We start from the raw sequence: 8,849 nt of genomic DNA, 5'->3' as shown, positions 1-8,849 counted from the left end.
CTTAAAGCGTCATGGCAGAGCATTGAAGTCGACTAGTCGATTAGTCGGTGCAACCCCTAACACACACGCACACACACATAAGTACACACACACTCACATAGGTACAAATGTTCACGCAAAGAAAGAAGGCGTAACTTTTATTCTCGCTGTAGTATTGTTGTGGCTGCCATGTCGTGAAGACGCTGTGTGCTTCGTTGTGAAAGCGAAACTACTCTGTTTGGTCTTCCAAAAGAGCACGATATCCGCTTCTTCTGACTCAAAGACTGTAAGTACGTCTTTTATATTTAAAGAGTTTTTATATTTTATATATTTAAAGTGAGTTTTTGGGCAGTGTAGAGTAGGGCTTGTTGTTTGTCATTTCTCCGATCACAGATGCAGACATGGTTTTGTGTTTACGCGGCGCGATGCAACGCAAAGCGTAAAAAGGCATAGAGGAGAAACAATAATGTACAGTATGTGGAAAATAATGTTTTTTTAACCTTAAACCGCATAAACACATTTCATTACACCAAATACACAAAATAATGTTCTTTTTAGCAACATCATATGACCCCTTTAAACCAACCCTCTTGCTTTTTTATTGTTTATAATTTATAATGTCTAAAACTCAACTGAATGATATAAAAATAAACTCAACAAAAATGATATAATAATTGGTGATCTAAATGATAAATAATATAAATGATTTAATAATAACAATCAACATATGTGCATTTGTCCGCTTTGAAGTTTGTGCAGATCACTCACGGCAGGAAAGACAACATGGACAGGTATGAAGAAAAATATTGGAAATGTAAGTGAATTACACAAGTTTCGACTGAATAATTATTAGAAACAAACATATTAGTCATGATTTGATGCTGCAGGCCTATAATTAACATAAACAGTCAGACGGTTTCTTTTTTTAGGCCTAATTTTGTGCTAATGTTTCATTTTAGATGGCTTATGAAAGCTGAAGTTCTCCAGCAGTGAGTGATTTTCATTTTCTTGCTAGTACTGTTGTGTTGTGCCTGCACTCTCTATTCTTTAAATATAACAAAATAGCCCACGTTAGGTGACATTTTGTCTAATTCGGCCTTCAACGGCGCAGAAAAACAAAGATTCCTTGAGCGTTGCGTTGTGTTCCTCGCCATGATGAAAGCAACTTTGCTCTTTGTTGCTTTTCCTCCTGATCAGAGTCAAACACATTCCCTTTGTAAGGTTAAGAGTACGACATCTCTCACACAGAGACGAACAAACAACGGAGCTGCAATTACTACAGCATTCTGTCAGATCTCGGATATGCTTCGAGAAACAAATAAGAAATACAAATAAAGACTAAAAATACTACTACTTCTACAGTAATAATACACATTTTACTTAGATCTTAACCACACCACCAGTCCCAGTGCAGCAGGTTATGACACGATAGCATCTCACTACTTCTATTTTCTGCAATCATTTCTGCAATCATTTATTCTAATTGGTCATTTGTGGCATTCTGCAGTCAAATATTTTTGACGCTCTCAATTCCAAATATACTACTTATGCTTGTATCACAGTCTCGTCTGACACTACCATGCAAAAGTTTGCGAATCGTTAAGATTTTACTTTTTTTTTTATGCTCACCAAGGCTGCATTTATTTGATCAAAATACAGTAAAAATAGTAATATCCCAAAATTTTGAATTGCAATTATTGCAACTCAAAGTCAATATTTCTTCTATATTTACTTAATTACTTGGTAAATAGCTGTGCAATCGGTGCAATTTCCAGTCAGTCAGTCATTATGACAAAATAAACCCCTTTAGAATGAACTGACCATCCTGTCTGGGTTGGTTTTATGATAATGACTGACTGTACATCATCCCTAACATATGTGTGAGCATCTGCTTACAGGATAAACACAAATAATCCAAACCTCTCAAAAAAAGTGGCTGTATGCCACCCGACTAACCAGTTTATTAAAGATAGATGCCGTGCGTACGGACTCAAATGGCCATCCAGTAGTCAGGCCTGACGCTGCAAACAGCTCAATAAGTATCGAATGATGATCATTTGTTTGCAGCAGCGGTCGGATACAGACACGCTGGCAGATACACCAACTCAATGCGATTGGACCAACTGTTGAGGTCCTCCTCTCTCCGCACATGCTGTTGTTATTTCAAGAAGCCCTGAGGGTTGTTTTTGTGATTTCTTTCCCTTTCTCTCTTTGTTTTCCCTCTTGAAAACAAGCTCCACCTTTCTCCCCCCTGCACTAAACACTGTGCATGTTGACAGGCTGAACAGAAGGCAAGTGGTCTCTCCTCGCGCAGCACTGATTACTTCTCCAGCTTTCATTGAAGTCATTTACTTACCCTCAGCCTTCTGCGACCCTTTATTTACCTCAAACAAATCCTACTGATTCTAATCATTAGCTGCTACTTAAATATTAGATTCCAAGGTCAAAAGACGCCAATCACGTTCTCACTGACTTGAAGCATCAGGAATACACATCATGTATATTTCATACAGCATCGGGATCATGAACAATGTAGAAGCAAAATCAATCTGAACAGAGCGTGATGGAGAAACCTGTGTTGAGATGTTTCTGAACTCTACAGCCGTCTTATAGCTTTCCTCTCAAACTCATGCTCTGTCTACAGCAATCGCAGGTTGAAGATGCCACTGACCTGGAGAGATGTTCTTGTGATGTGGAAGCCACTTCTGTAGTTTAAGATGCATTAGAGGCACTATAAAAGCATGCGGTGGAAAATGGAGGCTAATTGACAAGAGCAGAGAAGCATCCATTACTGCAGGTCAGAGAGAGTCTGTACATAAAGCACACAAATATCTGGTCACAAAATGTAGCAACAACAACTGACACAACTAAATGACATGAAAAAAAAAAATAATATATATATATATATAATGATAAAAAGAGCTAATGATGATTGCTTTGAAATAGTCCTGCCGGTCCGAGACTCGAACCCGCAACCTTTGGGTTACGAGTCCGACTCTCTAACTCTTGAAACATAACATAACGTAACATAACGTAACATAACATAACATAACGTAACGTAGCGCATAACATATAACGTAAACGTAACGTAACGTAACGTAACGTAACGTAACGTAACGTAACGTAACGTAACATAACATAACTATTTATTTCTTAGGATGTAAAACTTTATTTAGTGTACTTAAAGACATAGCTCACCTGAAAACCAAACAAAACCAAACAAAAATCTGTCATCCTTTAGTCATTCCAAACCAAAAAAAAATTAAGAATAATTTTCTGGTCATGCACTTCCATTCAATGAAAGCGAAAGGGGGAATGATGCTGTCAAACTTCAGAAAAGCAAGATTAAAGTACAGTGAAAGTATATTCTATACAGTATTCTATAATACAGTACAAACTATAGTATGTATTCACTATATTTCATGTCTTCTAAAGTAGTATGACAGTTTTGAGTGATAAACAAAAAGGATTTTAAGCAGTTTTTTACTGAAAATCTGGACATCAAACAAATGTAAAACTAATGTAACTGTTTAACAGTACTCTGATTTAGGAGCTATAATAAATGATGACAAAATAGTCATTTTAGGCTGAACTATTCCTTTAAACGTGGTTACGGACACCTTTTCCTATAAATGCATTATTAAAGATGATCAAAAGTAACTTAAATGTGAGTTAAATGTTTAAAAAAAATTCAATAGCAAATAAATGCTGTTCTTTTGATCTTTCTATTCATCAAAGAATCCTGAAAAAAAAATGCATCACTGTTTCCACAAAAATATGAAGCAGCACAACTGTTTTCAACATTGATAATAATCAGAAATGTTTCTTGAGCAGCAAATCAGCGTATTAGAATGATTTCTGAAGGATCATGTGACACTGAAGACTAGAGTAATGATGCTGAAAATTACATTTTAGAATATATTAAAACAGAAATGAGTTATTACAGTTTTTTTTATCAAATGAATGCAGCCTTGGTAAGCTTAAGAGACTTTTAAAAAACACAACACTTTTGAACTTTGGAATGGTTGTGTATCTTCAGTGTATGTTCCAGCTAGTTACTGTAAAGAATACTGACCATATTTTTTGTTAAATCTGATTACTTATCACAGTGGACCAACATCAGAAGAAATATTCCGAATTAGGTGTTGAAATGTGTTTCAAGTTGTTAGATATGATAACTATATTCCGGCATTACTCACTCAAAACAAAGAAAGAAAATTAATTGTGCTATGTGACTAATTTTTTACCAAAAAAGCATGAAATGTCTGAATGGACAAAATCCTACTTCATTTTTTTTAACACCCAAATAAAAGGCTGTCTAAACACAGGAAAGAGACAATAAAAGACGAGCAGCACTGTTGCTGGAGTGTTTGTGGATGGTAGGAAGAGGTACTGTAGTTAATGTGGTAAAGGCCCAAATGAGAGTGAACAACTTTGATGTGAACCAAAGCCAGAGGGGTAAAGCTGCACTGCTGTCTACAAACAGACCCATTTGGTCCCACACCTGCGAGTTGTTAAAAATTACAGCCGTCCCATTTATGAAGACCCACCCTACTTGTTAATGCCGTGTACTGGGTAAGAGCACACTGGGCTCTGCTCTTATTTGTGTGCTGTGCTCTAAGGTCTTTATAAAGTTACCCATTGTAGGCGCCACCTGTAAGGAATTTAGTTTGCATCCAGTTCATTTTGGTCACATTACTATCTCTGATTTCTAGTTTTCTCAGCTCATTTTACTGACTTAATCTTCAAATCGTAATCTTTGAACGTTCGCTCATTTGAGCCGAGTTAAATGAAAATGTTTGAGTTTTAAGCTTTAACTTTGATCATTATTCTGAATTAGAAAATAATTTTGTTCATTTGTCATGTGACAAACACAAAATGAGCGAATCGTATATGAATGACTCGTAACTAACACAAAGTCTGGTTTCTGAAGTTTTGATAACTGACTCTGTTTTGGCAATCTGTTAATCATTTCTAAAATGAATTGGAATAAAAAGGTAATTGTATTTTCAGCATCAACGTGTGCCATTTTCTAGATCAGCGGCTCACTACTAAAATTACTAAAAATGGGTCTGATGGGGTTCATGGACTGCAGTGTAAAAAAAAAAAGGTTACGTGCAATAATTAAATGCAGTTAGCCATATAATCATATATTTCTTTTATATGGGGGCGGTGGAGTGGGGGTATGAGTGGTTTTGAACGAATGAATAAAACGCATTTGTCCGTGTTTCACTCAGTCTCGAATCGCACTCACGGAAAGCGCTTGAAAAACAGTGTCTCTTCCGCGGCTCGGTACGCTTTCAACTAGTTTTTTTTAGTCTCGAGCAAGACTGTACGACATTCACATTACATGATTTGACTGATTTTTACGTAGAAAGGGCGACAGCGCACCACATTGAAAGAAATTATCATTCATGCTTTCATAACCGCTGGCCAAATTCAAAAACAAAACTAAAATGAAATCATCTTTGAGAGCAAGGGGGCCCCCTGGTGTTTCGGGGGCCCTACGCAGCTTGCGTATTTTGCGTATAGGGAGGATCGGCTCTGAGTGTTAGGCTGCTAAATGTTTTCAATTCACATAAAATTACTTTCTTTTGAACAAACACAAACTTTTTGAAGAGCTTGATGAAAGTTCAAAGTGTGAAAAGTTTAAAGTCAGAATTCTTTGGATGATTAATGTCGTTCTTTTGGTGTGAACAGACCTTCACACTAGGGCTGTGCGATTAATCAAAATTGTCATAAAATCGCGATTTGAACTTGCGCGATTTCTAAATCGCTTTATAGCACAATTTTCCGCGCCCCCGACCTCCCGCAGTATGCTATCCGAACCAATCAGAATGCAGTGCGCCTAAATGGAGCACGAGAACAGAACAGACCGGGCGGGCAAACAAACGTAACGCCAGGTTCACACACTCCGTCTGTGGTGCGTATTTTTTCCGAGCCCATGTTAACGGATCAGAGCGTTCACACTGCATGCGATTGCGGTCCGGCAGTGCGCTCCAGGAGCGGTGCGTCTGCAGCAGTCATGCTGCGATCGTTTCCGCATGGAATCTATTTCTGCTGTGCTGCACGCACTGAATTAAAGTGACAGCGCATTATTCGCAGTAAAACTTAACATGGATTGACACGGAAATGTACACTGAATGCATTAATGACTGTAAAGCATGTCTGTGTGTGTCAAAATCGTGATTAAAATCGAAATCGCAAAACTGATCAAAGAAATCTTTTTTTTTTTTTTCCATATCGCACAGCTCTACTTCACACCTCACAACCCTGTGTAAACAGTCCACCTCGTTCACAGAGTATGGCATGAATTGAATGCACACTCACATGGACTGTCCACCTAGAATTTGATGAGTAAAGCAAGAACACTCCTCAACAGTAGACACAAACCTCCCCCATATTTTACCGTAAAGCAAAGCATTATGCTAAGTAGCAGCAGTCTCATCCCTCAGCTGGAGACAAACTCTTGGGAAGGAGGGCCACATGATGCTTGCTGGTTCATGAACAATGTCTTGGCTTCAGTTTGCCTCCCGCTGGGCTGGGAATCAGCAGGCCTGCTGTGCTCTTGGGATGGAAGATTCTGGGCCTTCAGCACAGGGATTTAGATGCGCGGTCAGATGCCATCAAACACATCCTCCCTCTTTCATTCACGTTTAATTTAACTGTGCTCTCTGAGCTCCATGGTGGATTACATGTCTGAAACTTTCTGCAAACAAAGGTACTAAATAGGATAAATAAATAATGAAAAATAAATAAGGGAGGTACTTCAGAATCTTCAGAAAATGTTCATTATAAACATAAAGGGGTAAAACTATTTAATAATATAGCAGCTTTCATCAACATGGGGAAAAAAGGGATTTGTGCCTGTAAAGCTTTAAAAACTGGAAGAGAATTATGATCATATATATATTAGGGGTGTTATTTTAAATCTATAAGTTCAAAGTTCATTCCCATTCAATCCAAGTTTATTTGTAGTGCTTTCACAATACATATTGTTTCAAAGCAGCTTCACAAAAAATGCAGTGTTAATTAGCTGCATGTGTTTCAAAAAGGTATTTGCAATGATTAACAATTATATTTAATCATTTTATCTTATTACTTAATGTGCCAGATGTTATTTTAAAATATAATAAATACATATTTTCACAAAATCGATCCTGCGTCACCAAACGTGCATCAAGAAAAAGTGTTTTAGCGTCACCAAAAAGTGTTTTCTGGTGAAATAAAAGAAGTATTAGTGAGTTAAAAAGAGAGGGATAAAGATCAAATATGATTTATGGTCTCTAGTGTAAATGTCTTCAGTACTTCTTCAACTTTTATTATGTAAATCCGAAGAAAAAAAGTACTGTGACATAACTCAAAGTGCAATGTTGTCAAGCCATTTTGTGCTTGCTGGGTTAATATTTTCACTTTTCTGTCTATTAAACTTACTATAAACAGAGCTTGCACAAACAAGGCCTTGCATATTGAAAACTCTCAATTGAATTTAGACAATTGGTTGATCCTCTGGGTGATCTGAATAAAGGTTTCTCTATTGTCCACCTCTACCAATTGTTCTACAGCTTTTGAAGAGTGGACGGCCCTTGTTTGCTGTTAAAAACAAGTATTCTCCCTCTTAAACCCCCTTCAGTGTCAGCGCAAACTCGCATAAGCTGAAGAGGAGATTTGACTCATACCGGCAGATTAGAAGAAAGCCAGGCTTAATGATTCAAATGTCCAAGAAAGCCCTTCTGAGCCCCAGGAGTGAGGGTGGAAAGGCTTGTCTGGGAACAGATTGATGAGGCTGCTAAGTGGACCTCAATGAGCCAGAGGAACGAGGTGAAAAGCCCACGCATAATCATCACACAACGCCACTCTTAAGCATTTCCATAATCTGCCACTTGCTGATCGTCACTGATGTAAGACTGAGTATGTTCTTTGTGATGTTCAATGCATTCTAATGATGTTATTTAAAATGGCTTCACTTGAAGAATGTTTTTGAATCAAGATGTTCAGTATTATTGACTGTCTGTATAAGAGTGTTTCTTCAACTATGCCCTCTTTTGGCTCTAGACTATCTTAAAACACACATTAGTCTGATTTACCAACAATGTTCAGCAGTGTAGATTCATGCATCAGAGAACAATTCTGTCTTTTTTTCCCCCCTGAACCAATAAATATAATTGCCACCACATCAAAATTATGTTTTGTGTTTGATAGCATATGGTGGAAATGGCGTTTTAATAATTTTTGGAATCAGAATTTGGAATCAGACTCTTCACTCTTAGAAATAAATTTATAAAATGAATAGTTCTTGATTCTGATTGGCTAAGCCATGTTCGAAGCTGTTGTAAATTACAAAGACACACCTATGTTTACTTTGTCTGTTGCTTGGCAACCACTTTGTTGCAACCACGACTGATTCTGAGGAACTACACTGTTTGGTGGAAGAATACTGTTTTTATTAATATCATTACACTTTATTAGCTCTGTTTTATTTTGTGAAACCGTACTACGTATATGGAATAATCGTTTTATAAAAGCAATAAGCCCCGTGAAGCCGTGGTTTACAGTGAATTTATAACAGTTAAGGGGCGTTGTTAGGCACGACGTGAAGTGCCTAACAACGCCCCTTAGCTGTTATAAATTCACTGTAAACCACGGCTTCTTGGGGCTTATTGCTTTATTATTATGGGTTTCTATGCTTTTATGAAGAACCTTAAACATCCATGGAAACTTTCCATTGTACTAAAGCTTCTTTATAGTGAAAAATGTTTTTCAGATTATTAAAATGTTCTTCACATGAAGACAAAAACAACAACAAAAAAACGGTTCTTATAAGAACTGTTCACTGAAAGGCTCTTTTTGGGAACCCAAAATGGTTCTTC

Source organism: Sinocyclocheilus anshuiensis, unplaced genomic scaffold (assembly GCF_001515605.1).
Source record: "Sinocyclocheilus anshuiensis isolate Anshui unplaced genomic scaffold, SAMN03320099.WGS_v1.1 scaffold579, whole genome shotgun sequence".
In the NCBI taxonomy this organism is placed as follows: Eukaryota; Metazoa; Chordata; class Actinopteri; order Cypriniformes; family Cyprinidae; genus Sinocyclocheilus; species Sinocyclocheilus anshuiensis.
The sequence above is the reverse complement of the archived record's forward strand: the minus strand, read 5'-3'. Positions refer to the sequence as shown.